The sequence below is a fragment of the Triticum dicoccoides genome, chromosome 3A (assembly GCF_002162155.2).
Source record: "Triticum dicoccoides isolate Atlit2015 ecotype Zavitan chromosome 3A, WEW_v2.0, whole genome shotgun sequence".
In the NCBI taxonomy this organism is placed as follows: domain Eukaryota; kingdom Viridiplantae; phylum Streptophyta; class Magnoliopsida; order Poales; family Poaceae; genus Triticum; species Triticum dicoccoides.
Genome location: NC_041384.1, coordinates 179886978 through 179906241, shown reverse-complemented (window position 1 = coordinate 179906241; position 19264 = coordinate 179886978).

Genomic DNA, 19264 nt, shown 5'->3' with positions numbered 1-19264 from the left:
CACCACTCGGTAGGCATTTTTAAACTTAGGCGAGTACTGGACTGCAACTAAGCCCCCGAGTGAGAGGTTTGCTCATCACTCCGTAGGATTTTTCGAACTTAGGCGAGTACTGGACTGCAGCTAAGCCCCCAAGTGAGAGGTTTGCTAATCACTCGATAGGATTTTTCAAACTTGGGCGAGTACTGGACTGCAGCTAAGCCCCCGAGTGAGAGACTTGCTCACCACTCGGTAGGATTTTTAAAAGTTAGGCGAAACGGATTCGCAACTAAGCCACCCACTGGAGGATTTCAGACACAAATGTAAGCAATCGACAATCATTCTAGAAGACTGTAAAACTCGTGTCCTTGATAAACAAACTACAAAGGTGCTTCTTTATTACATCTCAATAGACTGAGTGCTTACGTATAAAAGGGGCGGAGCAGCTCCGCATTCCAAGCGTGCGGCTCGTCTTTCTTGTGCTCGACGTTGTAGAGGTGGTTGAAGGAAATATGCCCTAGAGGCAATAATAAAGTTATTATTTATTTCCTTATAATCATGATAAATGTTTATTATTCATGGTAGAATTGTATTAATTGGAAACATAATACATGTGTGAATACATAGACAAACAAAGTGTCACTAATATGCCTCTACTTGACCAGCTCGTTAATCAAAGATGGTTATGTTTCCTAACCATGAACAATGAGTTGTTATTTGATTAACGGGATCACATCATTAAGTGAATGATCTGATTGACATGACCCATTCCATTAGCTTAGCACCCGATCGTTTATTATGTTGCTATTGCTTTCTTCATGACTTATACATGTTCCTATAACTATGAGATTATGCAACTCCCGTTTACCGGAGGAACACTTTGGGTACTACCAAACGTCACAACGTAACTGGGTGATTATAAAGGAGTACTACAGGTGTCTCCAAAGGTACATGTTGGGTTGGCGTATTTCGAGATTAGGTTTTGTCACTCCGATTATCGGAGAGGTATCTCTGGGCCCTCTCGGTAATGCACATCACTTAAGCCTTGCAAGCATTGCAACTAAATGAGTCAGTTGCGGATGATGTATTACAGAACGAGTAAAGAGACTTGCCAGCAACGATATTGAACTAGGTATGGGATACCGACGATCGAATCTCGGGCAAGTAACATACCGATGACAAAGGGAACGACGTATGTTGTTATGCGGTCTGACCGATAAAGATCTTCACAGAATATGTAGGAGCCAATATGGGAATCCAGGTCCCGCTATTGGTTATTGACCAGAGACATGTCTCGGTCATGTCTACATTGTTCTCGAACCCGTAGGGTCCGCACGCTTAAGGTTACGATGACAGTTATACTATGAGTTTATGCATTTTGATGTACCAAAGGTTGTTCGGAGTCCCGGATGTGATCACGGACATGACGAGGAGTCTCGAAATGGTCAAGACATAAAGATTGATATATTGGAAGCCTATGTTTGGATATCGGAAGTGTTCCGGGTGAAATCGGGATTTTACCGGAGTACCGGGAGGTTACCGGAACCCCCCGGGAGCTATATGGGCCTTAGTGGGCCTTAGTGGAAAAGAGAAGGGGCAGCCCAAGATGGGCCGCGCGCCTCCCCCCTCCCCTAGTCCTATTAGGACAAGGAGAGGTGGCCGGTCCCCCTCTCTCTTTTCCCCCTCCGCGAATCCTATTCCAACTAGGATTGGGGGGGGGGGGAATCCTACTCCCAGAGGGAGTAGGACTCTCCTGGCGCGCCCTCCTTGGCCGGCCAGCCTCCCCCCTTTAGTCCTTTATATACAGAGGCAGGGACACCCCAGAGACACACAAGTTGATCCACGTGATCTATTCCTTAGCCGTGTGCGGCGCCCCCAGCCACCATAGTCCTCGATAATACTGTAGCGGAGTTTAGGCGAAGCCCTGCTGCTGTAGTGCATCAAGATCGTCACCACACCGTCGTGCTGACGGAACAATTCCCCGACACTTTGCTGGATCGGAGTCCGGGGAACGTCATCGAGCTGAATGTGTGCTCGAACTCGGAGGTGCCGTAGTTTTGGTGCTTGATCGGTCGGATCGTGAAGACGTACGACTACATCAACCAAACGCTTCCGTTGTCGATCTACTAGGTATGTAGATCACACTCCCCCCCCCCTCGTTGCTATACATCACCATGATCTTGCGTGTGCATAGGAAATTTTTTGAAATTTCCACGAAACCCAACAGTGGCATCCGAGCCTAGGTTTTATATGTTGATGTTATATGCACGAGTAGAACACAAGTGAGTTGTGGGCGATACAAGTCATACTGCCTACCAACATGTCATACTTTGGTTTGGCGGTATTGTTGGACGAGACGACCCGGACCCACATTACGCGTACGCTTACGCGAGACCGGTTCTCCCGACGTGCTTTGCACATAGGTGGCTTGCGGGCGACTGTCTCTCCAACTTTAGTTGAACCAAGTGTGGCTACGCCCGGTCCTTGCGAAGGTTAAAACGGAGTCAAATTGACAAACTATCGTTGTGGTTTTGATGCGTAGGTAAGATTAGTTCTTGCTTAAGCCCGTAGCAGCCACGTAAAACATGCAACAACAAAGTAGAGGACGTCTAACTTGTTTTTGCAGGGCATGTTGTGATGTGATATGGTCAAGACATGATGCTATTTTTATTGTATGAGATGATCATGTTTTGTAACCGAGTTATCGGCAACTGGCAGGAGCCTTATGGTTGTCGTTTTATTGTATGCAATGCAATCGCGATGTAATGCTTTACTTTATCACTAAGCCGTAGCGATAGTCGTAGAAGCACAAGCTTGGCGAGACGACAACGATGCTACGATGGAGATCAAGGTGTCACGCCGGTGACGATGGTGATCACGATGGTGCTTCGGAGATGGAGATCACAAGCACAAGATGATGATGGCCATATCATATCACTTATATTGATTGCATGTGATGTTTATCCTTTTATGCATCTTATCTTGCTTTGATTGACGATAGCATTATAAGATGATCTCTCACTAAATTATCAAGAAGTGTTCTCCCTGAGTATGCACCGTTGCGAAAGTTCTTCATGCTGAGACACCACGTGATGATCGGGTGTGATAGGTTCTACGTTCAAATACAACGGGTGCAAAATAGTTGCACACACGGAATACTCAGGTTATACTTGACGAGCCAAGCATATACAGATACGGCCTCGGAACACGAAGACCGAAAGGTCGAGCGTGAATCATATAGTAGATATGATCAAGATAACGATGTTCACCATTGAAAACTACTCCATCTCACGTGATGATCGGTTATGGTTTAGTTGATTTGGATCACGTGATCACTTAGAGGATTAGAGGGATGTCTATCTAAGTGGGAGTTCTTTAATTAATTTGACTAATTGAACTTAAATTTATCATGAACTTAGTACCTGATAGTATCTTGCTTATGTATGTTTGGTTGTAGATAGATGGCTCGTGCTGTTGTTCCGTTGAATTTTAATGCGTTCCTTGAGAAAGCAAAGTTGAAAGATGATGGTAGCAATTACACGGACTGGGTCCGTAACTTGAGGATTATCCTCATTGCTGCACAGAAGAATTACGTCCTGGAAGCACCGCTAGGTGCCAGGCCTGCTGCAGGAGCAACGCCGGATGTTATGAACGTCTGGCAGAGCAAAGCTGATGACTACTCGATAGTTTAGTGTGCCATGCTTTACGGCTTAGAATCGGGACTTCAACGATGTTTTGAACGTCATGGAGCATATGAGATGTTCCAGGAGTTGAAGTTAATATTTCAAGCAAATGCCCGGATTGAGAGATATGAAGTCTCCAATAAGTTCTATAGCTGCAAGATGGAGGAGAACAGTTCTATCAGTGAGCATATACTCAAAATGTCTGGGTATAATAATCACTTGATTCAATTGGGAGTTAATCTTCCAGATGATTGCGTCGTCGACAGAATTCTCCAATCACTGCCACCAAGCTACAAGAGCTTCGTGATGAACTATATTATGCAAGGGATGAATAAGACTATTCCCGAGCTCTTCGCGATGCTAAAAGCGGCGGAGGTAGAAATCAAGAAGGAGCATCAAGTGTTGATGGTCAACAAGACCACTAGTTTCAAGAAAAAGGGCAAAGGGAAGAAGAAGGGGAACTTCAAAAAGAACGGCAAGCAAGTTGCTACTCAAGAGAAGAAACCCAAACCTGGACCTAAGCCTGAAAATGAGTGCTTCTATTGCAAGCAGACTGGTCACTGGAAGCGGAACTGCCCCAAGTATTTGGCGGATAAGAAGGATGGCAAGGTGAACAAAGGTATATGTGATATACATGTTATTGATGTGTACCTTACTAATGCTTGCAGTAGCACCTGGGTATTTGATACTGGTTCTATTGCTAATATTTGCAACTCGAAACAGGGACTACGGATCAAGCGAAGATTGGTTAAGGACGAGGTGACGATGTGCGTGGGAAACGGTTCCAAAGTCAATGTGATCGCAGTCGGCACGCTACCTCTACATCTACCTTCGGGATTAGTATTAGACCTAAATAATTGTTATTTGGTGCCAGCATTAAGCATGAACATTATATCTGGATCTTGTTTGATGCGAGACGGTTATTCATTTAAATCAGAGAATAATGGTTGTTCTATTTATATGAGTAATATCTTTTATGGTCATGCACCCCTGAAGAGTGGTCTATTCTTGTTGAATCTCGATAGTAGTAACACACATATTCATAATGTTGAAGCCAAAAGATGCAGAGTTGATAATGAGAGTGCAACTTATTTGTGGCACTGCCGTTTAGGTCATATCGGTGTAAAGCGCATGAAGAAACTCCATACAGATGGACTTTTGGAACCACTTGATTATGAATCACTTGGTACTTGCGAACCGTGCCTCATGGGCAAGATGACCAAAACACCATTCTCCGGTACTATGGAGAGAGCAACAGATTTGTTGGAAATCATACGTACAGATGTATGTGGTCCGATGAATATTGAGGCTCGTGGCGGATATCGTTATTTTCTCACCTTCACAGATGATTTGAGCAGATATGGGTATATCTACTTAATGAAACATAAGTCTGAAACATTTGAAAAGTTCAAAGAATTTCAGAGTGAAGTTGAAAATCATCGTAACAAGAAAATAAAGTTTCTGCGATCTGATCGTGGAGGAGAATATTTGAGTTACGAGTTTGGTGTACATTTGGAAAATTGTGGAATAGTTTCGCAACTCACGCCACCCGGAACACCACAGCGTAATGGTGTGTCCGAACGTCGTAATCGTACTTTACTAGATATGGTGCGATCTATGATGTCTCTTACTGATTTACCGCTATCGTTTTGGGGGTACGCTCTAGAGACAGCCGCATTCACGTTAAATAGGGCACCATCAAAATCCGTTGAGACGACGCCTTATGAACTATGGTTTGGCAAGAAACCAAAGTTGTCGTTTCTGAAAGTTTGGGGCTGCGATGCTTATGTGAAAAAACTTCAACCTGATAAGCTTGAACCCAAATCGGAAAAATGTGTCTTCATAGGATATCCAAAGGAAACTATTGGATACACCTTCTATCACAGATCCGATGGCAAGACTTTTGTTGCTAAGTTCGGAAACTTTCTGGAGAAGGAGTTTCTCTCGAAAGAAGTGAGTGGGAGGAAAGTAGAACTTGACGAGGTAACTGTACCTGCTCCCTTATTGGAAAGTAATGCATCACAGAAAACTGTTTCTGTGACACCTACACCGGTTAGTGAGGAAGCTAATGATGATGATCATGAAACTTCAGAACAAGATACTACTGAACCTCGTAGATCAACCAGAGTAAGATCCGCACCGGAGTGGTACGGTAATCCCGTTCTGGAAGTCATGCTACTAGATCATGATGAACCTACGAACTATGAAGAAGCGATGGTGAGCCCAGATTCCGCAAAGTGGCTTGAAGCCAAGAAATCTGAGATGGGATCCATGTATGAGAACAAAGTATGGACTTTGGTTGACTTGCCCGATGATCGGCAAGCAATTGAGAATAAATGGTTCTTCAAGAAGGAGACTAACGCTGACGGTAATATTACTGTCTACAAAGCTCGACTTGTCGCAAAAGGTTTCCGGCAAGTTCAAGGGATTGACTACGATGAGACCTTCTCACCCATAGCGATGCTTAAGTTTGTCCGAATCATGTTAGCAATTGCCGCATTTTATGATTATGAAATTTGGCAGATGGATGTCAAAACTGCATTCCTGAATGGATTTCTGGAAGAAGAGTTGTATATGATGCAACCAGAAGGTTTTGTCGATCCAAAGGGAGCTAACAAAGTGTGCAAGCTCCAGCAATCCATTTATGGACTGGTGCAAGCCTCTCGGAGTTGGAATAAATGCTTTGATAGTGTGATCAAAGCATTTGGTTTTATACAGACTTTTGGAGAAGCCTGTATTTACAAGAAAGTGAGTGGGAGCTCTGTAGCATTTCTGATATTATATGTAGATGACATATTATTAATTGGAAATGATATAGAATTTCTGGATAGCATAAAGGGATACTTGAATAAGAGTTTTTCAATGAAAGACCTCGGTGAAGCTGCTTACATATTAGGCATTAAGATCTATAGAGATAGATCAAAACGCTTAATTGGACTTTCACAAACAACATACCTTGACAAAGTTTTGAAGAAGTTCAAAATGGATCAAGCAAAGAAAGGATTCTTGCCTGTGTTACAAGGTGTGAAATTGAGTAAGACCCAATGCCCGACCACTGCAGAAGATAGAGAGAATATAAAAGATGTTCCCTATGCATCAGCGATAGGATCTATCATGTATGCAATGCTGTGTACCAGACCTGATGAGTGCCTTGCTATAAGTCTAGCAGGGAGGTACCAAAGTAATCTAGGAGTGGATCACTGGACAGCGGTCAAGAACATCCTGAAATACCTGAAAAGGACTAAGGATATGCTTCTCGTATATGGAGGTGACAAAGAGCTCATCGTAAAAGGTTACGTTGATGCAAGCTTTAACACTGATCCGGACGATTCTAAATCGCAAACCGGATATGTGTTTACATTAAACGGTGGGGCTGTAAGTTGGTGCAGTTCTAAACAAAGCGTTGTAGCGGGATCTACATGTGAAGCGGAGTACATAGCTGCTTCGGAAGCAGCAAATGAAGGAGTCTAGATGAAGGAGTTCATATCCGATCTAGGTGTCATACCTAGTGCATCGGGTCCAATGAAAATCTTCTGTGACAATACTGGTGCAATTGCCTTCGCAAAGGAATCCAGATTTCACAAGAGAACCAAGCACATCAAGAGACGCTTCAATTCCATCCGGGATCTAGTCCAGGTGGGAGACATAGAGATTTGCAAGATACATACTGATCTGAATATTGCAAACCCGTTGACTAAGCCTCTTCCACGAGCAAAACATGATCAGCACCAAGGCTCCATGGGTGTTAGAATCATTACTGTGTAATCTAGATTATTGACTCTAGTGCAAGTGGGAGACTGAAGGAAATATGCCCTAGAGGCAATAATAAAGTTATTATTTATTTCCTTATAATCATGATAAATGTTTATTATTCATGCTAGAATTGTATTAACCGGAAACATAATACATGTGTGAATACATAGACAAACAAAGTGTCACTAGTATGCCTCTACTTGAATAGCTCGTTAATCAAAGATGGTTATGTTTCCTAACCATGAAAAATGAGTTGTTATTTGATAATGGGATCACATCATTAAGTGAATGATCTGATTGACATGACCCATTCCATTAGCTTAGCACCCGATCGTTTAGTATGTTGCTATTGCTTTCTTCATGACTTATACATGTTCCTATAACTATGAGATTATGCAACTCCCGTTTACCGGAGGAACACTTTGGGTACTACCAAACGTCACAACGTAACTGGGTGATTATAAAGGAGTACTACAGGTGTCTCCAAAGGTACATGTTGGGTTGGCGTATTTTGAGATTAGGTTTTGTCACTCCGATTATCGGAGAGGTATCTCTGGGCCCTCTCGGTAATGCACATCACTTAAGCCTTGCAAGCATTGCAACTAAATGAGTCAGTTGCGGATGATGTATTACAGAACGAGTAAAGAGACTTGCCAGCAACGAGATTGAACTAGGTATGGGATACCGACGATCGAATCTCGGGCAAGTAACATACCGATGACAAAGGGAACGACGTATGTTGTTATGCGGTCTGACCGATAAAGATCTTCGCAGAATATGTAGGAGCCAATATGGGCATCCAGGTCCCGCTATTGGTTATTGACCAGAGACATGTCTCGGTCATGTCTACATTGTTCTCGAACCCGTAGGGTCCGCACGCTTAAGGTTACGATGACAGTTATACTATGAGTTTATGCATTTTGATGTACCAAAGGTTGCTCGGAGTCCCGGATGTGATCACGGACATGACGAGGAGTCTCGAAATGGTCGAGACATAAAGATTGATATATTGGAAGCCTATGTTTGGATATCGGAAGTGTTCCGGGTGAAATCGGGATTTTACCGGAGTACCGGGAGGTTACCGGAACCCCCCGGGAGCTATATGGGCCTTAGTGGGCCTTAGTGGAAAAGAGAAGGGGCAGCCCAAGATGGGCCGCGCGCCTCCCCCCTCCCCTAGTCCTATTAGGACAAGGAGAGGTGGCCGGCCCCCCTCTCTCTTTTCCCCCTCCGTGAATCCTATTCCAACTAGGATTGGGGGGGGGGGAATCCTACTCCCAGAGGGAGTAGGACTCTCCTGGTGCGCCCTCCCCCCCTTTAGTCCTTTATATACAGAGGCAGGGACACCCCAGAGACACACAACTTGATCCACGTGATCTATTCCTTAGCCGTGTGCGGCGCCCCCAGCCACCATAGTCCTCGATAATACTGTAGCGGAGTTTAGGCGAAGCCCTGCTGCTGTAGTGCATCAAGATCGTCACCACGCCGTCGTGCTGACGGAACTCTTGAAAGTGCAACTATCCCTAGGTGGTTTTGGTAATTCATAACAACATATAGCTCATTGAGCTAATGCTATTCCAAGATGATTATTTCAGGAAAGCTCAATGATTGGCATGGCATGGATATGGAAGTGGAACCCTCAAAATGCTAAGGACAATGGATTGGCTCAAGCTCAAAAGCTCAAGACTCTTCATTTTATATTTTAGTGATCCAAGATCACATTGAGTCCATAGGAAAAGCCAATACTATTAAGAAGGGATGAGGTGTTGCTTAATGAGCCTCTTGCTTCATGTGCTTAGTGATATGCTCCAAAATCCTCAACTACTTTCCCATATCCACATATGACCTAAACTCTAAGCCAAACTCGGTCCTACCGATTTTTCCTATCCGGCGCCACCGAGTTTCACTTGTCATTAGCCACTGCCAAACCCTAGCAATTCGGTCCTACCGATAGGGATCTCGGTCCCACCGAGATGGGGTTGCAAACTCTCTGTTTCCCTTTCGTAACTTTTCGGTCCCACCGAAAGAGCGAATCGGTCCCACCGAGATTGCAATGTAAACTCAGTGTTTCCCCTTTGTAACTTTTCGGTCTCACCGAGTTCCACTCGGTCCCACCGAAAGAGAAAATCGGTCCCACCGAGTTTGCCTGACCAACTCTCTGGTAAGCTAATTACCAAACTCGGTCTCACCGAGTTTATGTAATCGGTCTCACCGAGATTACGTTATGCCCAAACCCTAACCGAATCGGTCCTACCGAGTTGCATGTCAGTCCCACCGAAATTCCTAACGGTCACTAGGTTTACATTTTCGGTCCGACCGAGTTTATTGATTCGGTCCCACCGAGATTGGAAAACTGTGTAACGGTTGGATTTTGTGTGGAGGCTATATATACCCCTCCACCTCTTTCTCATTCCAAGACAGAGCCATCAGAACACACACATCATTCCAACTCATTTGTTCTGAGAGAGAACCACCTACTCATGTGTTGAGATCAAGACATCCCACTCCTACCATATGAATCTTGATCTCTAGCCTTCCCAAGTTGCTTTCCACTCAAATCTTCTTTCCACCAAATCCAAATCCTATGAGAGAGAGTTGAGTGTTGGGGAGACTATCATTTGAAGCACAAGAGCAAGGAGTTCATTACCTACACACCATTTGTTACTTCTTGGAGAGTGGTGTCTCCTAGATTGGCTAGGTGTCACTTGGGAGCCTCCGACAAGATTGTGGAGTGAACCAAGGAGTTTGTAAGGGCAAGGAGATCGCCTACTTCGTGAAGATCTACCGCTAGTGAGGCAAGTCCTTCGTGGGCGATGGCCATGGTGGGATAGACAAGGTTGCTACTTCGTGGACCCTTTGTGGGTGGTTGCTTCTTCGTGGACCCTTCGTGGGTGGAGCCCTTCGTGGACTCGCGCAACCGTTGCCCTCGGGTGGAGCCCTGTGTGGACTCGCGCAACCGTTACCCTTCGTGGGTTGAAGTCTCCATCAACGTGGATGTAGGATAGCACCACCTATCCGAACCACGGGAAAGACATCCGTGTCTCCAATAGCATTTGAAATCTCCAAACCCTTCCCTTTACATTCTTGCAAGTTGCATGCTTTACTTTCCGCTGCCAATATACTCTTTGCATGCTTGCTTGAATTGTGTGATGATTGCTTGACTTGTCCTAAAATTGCTAAAATCTGCCAAGAACTAAAATTGGGAAAAGGTTAAGTTTTTATTTGGTCAAGTAGTCTAATCACCCCCCTCTAGACATACTTTCGATCCCACAAGTGGTATCAGAGCTTTGGTATCCATTTGCTTGATCTCCATAGCTTTTGGTGGTCATAGCCTTGGTTTCACAACCTAGGAGAGTATGGCGTCTAGCGAGGGAAATTATCACCGTAGAGGTCCTTACTTTGATGGTACTAATTTTGCTAGTTGGAAGCATAAAATGAAAATGCATATTCTTGGACATAACCCCGCCATTTGGGCTATTGTGTGTGTTGGTTTGCAAGGTGACTTCTTTGAAGAGAGAGAACCAAACCGTGAAGCTACCGCGGAAGAGTTGAAGATGTTGCAATACAATGCTCAAGCTTGTGATATTCTCTTCAACGGATTGTGCCCCGAAGAATTCAACAAAATCAGCCGCCTTGAGAATGCAAAGGAAATTTGGGATACTTTGATTGATATGCAAGAAGGTACCGACTCCGTCAAGGAATCCGAGTTGGATGTGCTTCAAAGCCAACTTGACAAGTTCAAGATGAAGGATGGTGAAGGTGTCGCTGAAATGTACTCTAGGCTTTCTCTCATCACAAATGAGATTGCCGGCTTAGGAAGTGAAGAGATGACCGATAAATTCATCATCAAGAAGATCCTAAGAGCCTTGGATGGAAAATATGATACCGTGTGCACATTGATCCAAATGATGCCCAATTATAAAGATCTCAAGCCAACGGAAGTGATTGGAAGAATTGTTGCTCATGAGATGTCACTTAAGGATAAAGAGGAATTTCACAACAAATCAAGTGGTGCCTACAAAGCCTCATGTGAAGCCCCTATATCATCTAGTGAGAAACAAGACTTCAATGAAGAATTGAGCTGAATGGTGAAGAACTTCAACAAGTTCTACAAGAATAAAAGCAAAGATAGAAGCTCCAAATCAAGGTCCTACAATGACAAAAGATCTTCTAGTCGAGAGCAAAACTGTTACAATTGTGGAAGACCCGGACACTATTCCAACGAGTGTACGGCTCCCTACAAGAGAAGAGAAGAGTCTCCAAGAAGAAGAAGCAAAGGATCACCACAAAGAGAGAGAAGGAGTAGAGATGATCGCTATGAACAAAGATACTCACGGAGAAGCAAGGATTCGGAAAGGAAGGAAAAATCATCAAGGAGCTACACAAGACGAAGACATCAAGCTCATGTTGGTGAATGGGTATCCGGCTCCGACTCCGACAGCCACTCCGAGAGAAGTTATCACTCCGACTCCGAAGATACTCAAGATGAAGGTGTTGCCGGTCTAGCACTTGTGTCAACCAACTCCTACGACATATTTGACTCACCAAATGAAGGAATTGGAAGATGCTTCATGGCCAAAGGTCCTAAGGTAACACACCCCGAGTATGTTGATTTCAATAGTGATGAAGATGACTTGTTAGGTGATGATTTTCTTGGTGACAACTCTAGTGATGAATACTATTATGAAAGACCAATTAATCATGCTAATCAAGATAAAACGAGTGACAATGATAAGGAGAAGATTGAGGCCCTAACTAAAGAACTAAAAACTCTTAAGTTAGCTCATGACACTATCTTCGAAGATCATCGAGAACTTTTAAGAGCTAATGAGAAGCTACGCTTTGAAAAGCTCAATCTTGAGCAAGAGCATGAGTTCTTAAAGGCAATCAATGATGATCTCCGCAAGAAAAGTTCTTCTTACATTGCCAAGCGTTTACTCTTGTCCACTTACATGCCTAACAAGAAAGATTCTTCCGCTAGTAGTAACAATGATCATGCTAAATCCAATATTGTTGCTTCTAGTAGTTCTCTTGATTCCACTAATGATTCTCTTAGCCAAGTTACACTTGAGCAAGAAAATAGCTTATTGAAGGGAATTATAGAGAAAGGAGTGTACAAAAGCCTTGCCGGGAGTAAGCAATTCGAGGAAATTCTGCGCAAGCAAGGAATGCACCGGAAGAATCAAGGTGTTGGTTTTGAACGAAAGTTCAATGCCAATGGAGTTGAGTGGGAAGAAGATCAATACCCCAAGACAAAGTTTGTCCCTCAACAAGAGAAGTATACATCTTTCAAAGGGACACAAGCTCAAGATGATCTTCCACCACAAGACTACGAGCAAAAAGGCAAGGACAAGCTTCAAGAGGAAATTGATGCATTTGAAGAAGCTCCTAAGACCTTAGTCAAGTGGATTCCCAAGACTACTTCAAGTTCCACTTCATCAAGTACGACTACAACTCCAAGGATTCCCATCAAGATGATGTGGATCCAAAAGAAGAAGAACTAGAGAGTTCTTGAGGGTGACTCCGCCAACATACTTCACTCTTATCATTTTGGCAAGAACAAGTGCAATCAACTTCCACATCTTGCACTAGTTCAAGGAGTCACAAACCCTCTTGTTGGTAAGACAAGGGACAAGGTAACCTAAAGTTTTCATGGACATCATCTTTTGTGTGCATCACTCTATGTCTATGGATATCCTTGTTTGTTCCTTGTGGGACTAACCCATGTAGGTATTGAAAGTGCAATTCACTCAAAAGGATAGCTCCAAGAGATCTACATCAACATTGAGCATCCACATCTTCAATATCTACATGAAGTCATCATCGACAAAACCCAAGGTTAGCTCATACCTCTTAGGGGGGATATCACATCTAGGGGGAGCTTTACTCTAAGTGAGCTAAAGCAACTCTAAAGATGTGAACAAAACAATGCTTTATGTAAAAGTGGTAACCCCACTTGAGCTTAAACGATGAGTATGACCTACGATCAAGTGTTCTCACTTGACTCCTAAGTCAATATACTCATATATAGATGACCTAGTCATCGCAAATTGCTTGATAGATGCTAGAATTGGTTGTGCATGCTTTGCCACATATTTCATTTGCTATCTTATTGTGTGAGCATGCTGATTGCATATTTTACTCATTCGAGGACATCCACTTGTTGCTTTGATTGTTTGGCTTTATCTTCTTTTGCCAAGTGGATGGACAAGAATGCCTAAGAACCTCCTCTAGCTATCTATGCTTTCTCGTCTCAAACTCTATTCATGCTACATCACAAAATTTGATCAAGTCAGATTCGAACCACTCTGTGTGAGGAGCGCTCGGAGTCCCCGATTCGTCATAGACTTAAACTTCCAAAACCTCTTTATGAATCTCGGTCTGACCGATACTCCATTTCGGTCCTACCAAGTTCATTAAGTTGATCTAGGTTTTCGATCTCGGTGCAACCGATTTGAACTTTTCGGTCACACCGAGTTGCAAAAACTGCACACAGTTTTGCATCTCGGTGCCACCGAGTCGTTCCACTCGGTCACACCGACAGGGTCGGGCTATATATAGTGACGGGCAGAATTTTGGAAATTTCTCCGAAACCTCCTCGCCTGCGCGATAGCCTGCTCTGCCCCCGAGGTCTCCGGATCGTCTCCTCGCCGCCAGCAGCCTCCAGTCGCTGGTCTTCGCCGCCGTCAACGGATTTCTGCCCCGCCATTGCCGCCGTAGCAAGTCCACGCCGAGCTAGGGTATGGACTTGATCATTGTGCTATTCCTCAATCTGATTCCTAGCACATTGTGATCATCATGAATCTTTCCACGATTGATAAACTTCTATACAGTCAAAACGCTCGTAGATTAGGTTTAATTCGAAAATTTTAGGGTTAGGTTTCCGCCGAAACCATCTCGGACCCACCGAGTTGAAAAACTCGGTCCCACCGATCTGGCTTTTGCCATTGCACAAGTTAAACTCGGTCTGACCGAGAATAACTTATCGGTGCGACCGATTTTGGAATTCTGTGAAACCCTAGCAGTCTCGGTGCCACTGAACTGTGACTCGGTCTGACCGAGTTCACCAGTTCTGGTGCCAAAACTGCTTCGGTGTCACCGAGTTTGAAAATCGGTAGATCCGAGATGCTTTCTCTGGAAAACTAAAACTAAGTTTTTGAATTAATCTTTTGCAAAAATTTCTACTTTTTGTGATGCTCATCCACTCTATCTCTTCTATAATCTATTCACAGGGTCAGCAGTCAGTTTGCAACATGTCTGATCAAAGTGACAGCCAGAACCTCTCAGAGCAGCAAGTTGTGATGAGTGAGGGCACTAGCCCCTCAAGTTCTTCTGATGATGGCAGTGGGAGCACACCCAGCAATCTGCCTAAGGCTGCCACACGTCAAAGGAAGAAGAGAACGTCTAATTCTAAGGATGAAGACTATGTGGCAGAGGAAGAGGCCACTTCCAAGAGGGCTGAGCCAGCTCAAGGCTCAAAGCCAGGCCTGAAAATCAAGAGGCCAGCAGGCAGGCAGCCAATGTCAAAGGCTAGAGCCTCAACTGAGAAGCCTGCACCTGCTCCCATTGAGCCCATTGCTGCTGAGGGTAAGAAGAGGAAAGAGAGAGTAAAGAAGACTGTAGCCAAAGTGCTTGGGAGAGCCTCCATCATGGTAGAAGAGGAGGAGGAAGAAGAGGTTGCTGCACCAGCACCCAAGGCAGCCAAACTTATGGGAGATGCCATAAGGTCAAGGGGAGCTGCATCCAAGCCCAAGGAAGCTCCTAAGGCTGCATCTAAGCCTAAGACAGCTCCAAAGAGAAACACAAGGAGTATACCTGCTGCAGAAAAGAACAAGGCTCCAGTGCCTGAAGCTATTGAAGAAGAGGAAGAGAGTGTCCTTCGGAAGCTCAAGCCCAAGATCCCAGACCACAACGATGCTCATCCTGTGGCTAAGGACATGAAGCTCAGGAGAGACTCAGGGCTGAGAAAATGGAGAGAAGCAGATCCGTATGCTTCTAGGAGAAGGACTGCCGTGGACTACAGATTTCACACAAAGGAGCAACAAGATTTTTATGAGACTGTTTTGCTTGACAAGAAGCCAATCGTTTGTGACATGAGATGGGTCGACTGGACATACATCAAGGAGAATGAAGAGCACTACCCGGGAGTTCGGGACAGCTTCAGAGCATGTGGAGTAGAGGACTTTGTTGGGCAGAAGCTCACAAAGTGGAACGAGGAACTCATCATGCAGTTCTACTCCACAGCTCACTTTTATCCAGACGGGAGGATCACATGGATGTCAGAGGGTACAAGGTACCAATCTACAGTGGCTGAGTGGGCACAGATCATCAATGCCCCAGAAGAGCAAGATGAGGACTTGGATATCTATGCCAAGAAGAAGATGGATCATAACTCCATGTCCAACATGTATAAGGAAATTCCCAATGAAGCTCTTGACACATTCAAGTTTGGCTCAGTGCACTATCTGCTCTCAGGATTGCCTACTATCAATAGGATATTAAGGCACACTCTACTGCCTAAGTCTGGAGATCACAAGATGATCAGAGGTCACGCGATCAACTTGCTTCATGTCTTTGACGTGCCTCAGAAGTTTAAGGTCATGAGTCTCATTGTGGAAACCATTAAGAGGACAGTTGTAGATCAGAAGAGGAGTTGTGGGTATGCCCCACAGATTCAGGAGCTCATCAACTCCAAGATGGGCACGGGCATATATCTATTGGATAAGGAACACCTGCTCATTCGTCCAGATTTTGAGGATAACCAAGTGGTTATGACTGAGAATGAGCCCTCATCTGCCCATGCATTTGCAAAGAAGGAGAAGGCGAAGAAGGAAAAAGCTGCCAGGATGCCTACTCAAGAAGAGGCATCTGACTATTTCTTGAAGACCAAACAAGAGCAACTCAGTTACTTGATTGCATCCTCGCTGAGAATTGAGCAAAGTCTGGCCAACCTCACTAAAAATCAGCAGAGCCTAGAAAGGATTATGGAACAGAAGTTCTATGACTTGGATGTCAAGGTAACAGAAGTTTAGTCTGTAGTGGAGCAGCTTCAGGAGGACATGAATGAGAGGAGAGGCAGGACCACGACTCATGCTTTTTCTAGAGTGCCACGAGGCCCGAGGTCGTCTGCACTGCCAGTCGCTGACACCAGAGCCACTACTTCAGCACCAGCTTCAGCCTCAGCTCCAGCATCTACCTCAGCTCCAACTCCTGCGACTACATCAGCATCTACAGAAGCCTTCGTCCTTGGAGTGATCCGGACTCCACCACCACCTGAAGATCAAGCCTGAGCGTCGATCTAGTGCTATGCATTTTCTAGGAACTTTTTGGTAACTTGTTGCCAAAGGGAGAGAAGATGTATAGATCATAGGCTTCGAGAGAGAGAGTGTTGCTTTTCTCTCTTGTTTACTTGGTGGTTTCTTCGAACTTTGTTTGCTTTTGAGTGCTTGATACTATGTCATTGTGTGTGAGACATCGATGATCATGTGTTTGATCATAAGCTACACTTAATGTTTGCTTGATGCTTATTTAAATATTATCATTATATCTATCGTTTGTGATCATTCACTATTCTTGGTGATGAGTGCATGTATTTCAATCTTATCATTTTGAGCGCTCCACCAAGATGTATGTGACATGGAAGAGTAACCCATGATTCTAACTCTTTGTGCATTTGCAGTCCAAAGCAAATTTTAAATATGCACAAATTTAGGGGGATCTCTTACTTATCACATACTTCTCAAAGCGACGATATATTTCATGCTTATTATCATTTGTCGAAGCTTTGATCTATATGTTGTCATCAATTACCAAAAAGGGGGAGATTGAAAGTGCAACTATCCCTAGGTGGTTTTGGTAATTCATAACAACATATAGCTCATTGAGCTAATGCTATTCCAAGATGATTATTTCAGGAAAGCTCAATGATTGGCATGGCATGGATATGGAAGTGGAACCCTCAAAATGCTAAGGACAATGGATTGGCTCAAGCTCAAAAGCTCAAGACTCTTCATTTTATATTTTAGTGATCCAAGATCACATTGAGTCCATAGGAAAAGCCAATACTATTAAGAAGGGATGAGGTGTTGCTTAATGAGCCTCTTGCTTCATGTGCTTAGTGATATGCTCCAAAATCCTCAACTACTTTCCCATATCCACATATGACCTAAACTCTAAGCCAAACTCAGTCCTACCGATTTTTCCTATCCGGCGCCACCGAGTTTCACTTGTCATTAGCCACTGCCAAACCCTAGCAATTCGGTCCTACCGATAGGGATCTCGGTCCCACCGAGATGGGGTTGCAAACTCTCTGTTTCCCTTTCGTAACTTTTCGGTCCCACCGAAAGAGCGAATCGGTCCCACCGAGATTGCAATGTAAACTCAGTGTTTCCCCTTTGTAACTTTTCGGTCTCACCGAGTTCCACTCGTTCCCACCGAAAGAGCAAATCGTTCCCACCGAGTTTGCCTGACCAACTCTCTGGTAAGCTAATTGCCAAACTCGGTCTCACCGAGTTTATGTAATCGGTCTCACCGAGATTACGTTATGCCCAAACCCTAACCGAATCGGTCCTACCGAGTTGCATGTCAGTCCCACCGAAATTCCTAATGGTCACTAGGTTTACATTTTCGGTCCGACCGAGTTTATTGATTCGGTCCCACCGAGATTGGAAAACTGTGTAACGGTTGGATTTTGTGTGGAGGCTATATATACCCCTCCACCTCTTTCTCATTCCAAGACAGAGCCATCAGAACACACACATCATTCCAACTCATTTGTTCTGAGAGAGAACCACCTACTCATGTGTTGAGATCAAGACATCCCACTCCTACCATATGAATCTTGATCTCTAGCCTTCCCAAGTTGCTTTCCACTCAAATCTTCTTTCCACCAAATCCAAATCCTATGAGAGAGAGTTGAGTGTTGGGGAGACTATCATTTGAAGCACAAGAGCAAGGAGTTCATTACCTACACACCATTTGTTACTTCTTGGAGAGTGGTGTCTCCTAGATTGGCTAGGTGTCACTTGGGAGCCTCCGACAAGATTGTGGAGTGAACCAAGGAGTTTGTAAGGGCAAGGAGATCGCCTACTTCATGAAGATCTACCGCTAGTGAGGCAAGTCCTTCGTGGGCGATGGCCATGGTGGGATAGACAAGGTTGCTACTTCGTGGACCCTTTGTGGGTGGTTGCTTCTTCATGGACCCTTCGTGGGTGGATCCCTTCGTGGACTCGTGCAACCGTTGCCCTTGGTTGGAGCCCTGTGTGGACTCGCGCAACCGTTACCCTTCATGGGTTGAAGTCTCCATCAACGTGGATGTAGGATAGCACCACCTATCCGAACCACGGGAAAAACATCCGTGTCTCCAATAGCGTTTGAAATCTCCAAACCCTTCCCTTTACATTCTTGCAAGTTGCATGCTTTACTTTCCGCTGCCAATATACTCTTTGCATGCTTGCTTGAATTGTGTGATGATTGCTTGACTTGTCCTAAAATAGCTAAAATCTGCCAAGAACTAAAATTGGGAAAAGGTTAAGTTTTTATTTGGTCAAGTAGTCTAATCACCCCCCCTCTAGACATACTTTCGATCCCACAACTCTTCCCGGACACTTTGCTGGATCGGAGTCCAGGGAACGTCATCGAGCTGAACGTGTGCTCGAACTCGGAGGTGTCGTAGTTTCGGTGCTTGATCGGTCGGATCGTGAAGACGTACGACTACATCAACCAAACGCTTCCGTTGTCGATCTACTAGGTATGTAGATCACACTCCCCCCCCCCCTCGTTGCTATACATCACCATGATCTTGCGTGTGCGTAGGAATTTTTTTGAAATTTCCACGAAACCCAACAGTGGTACGC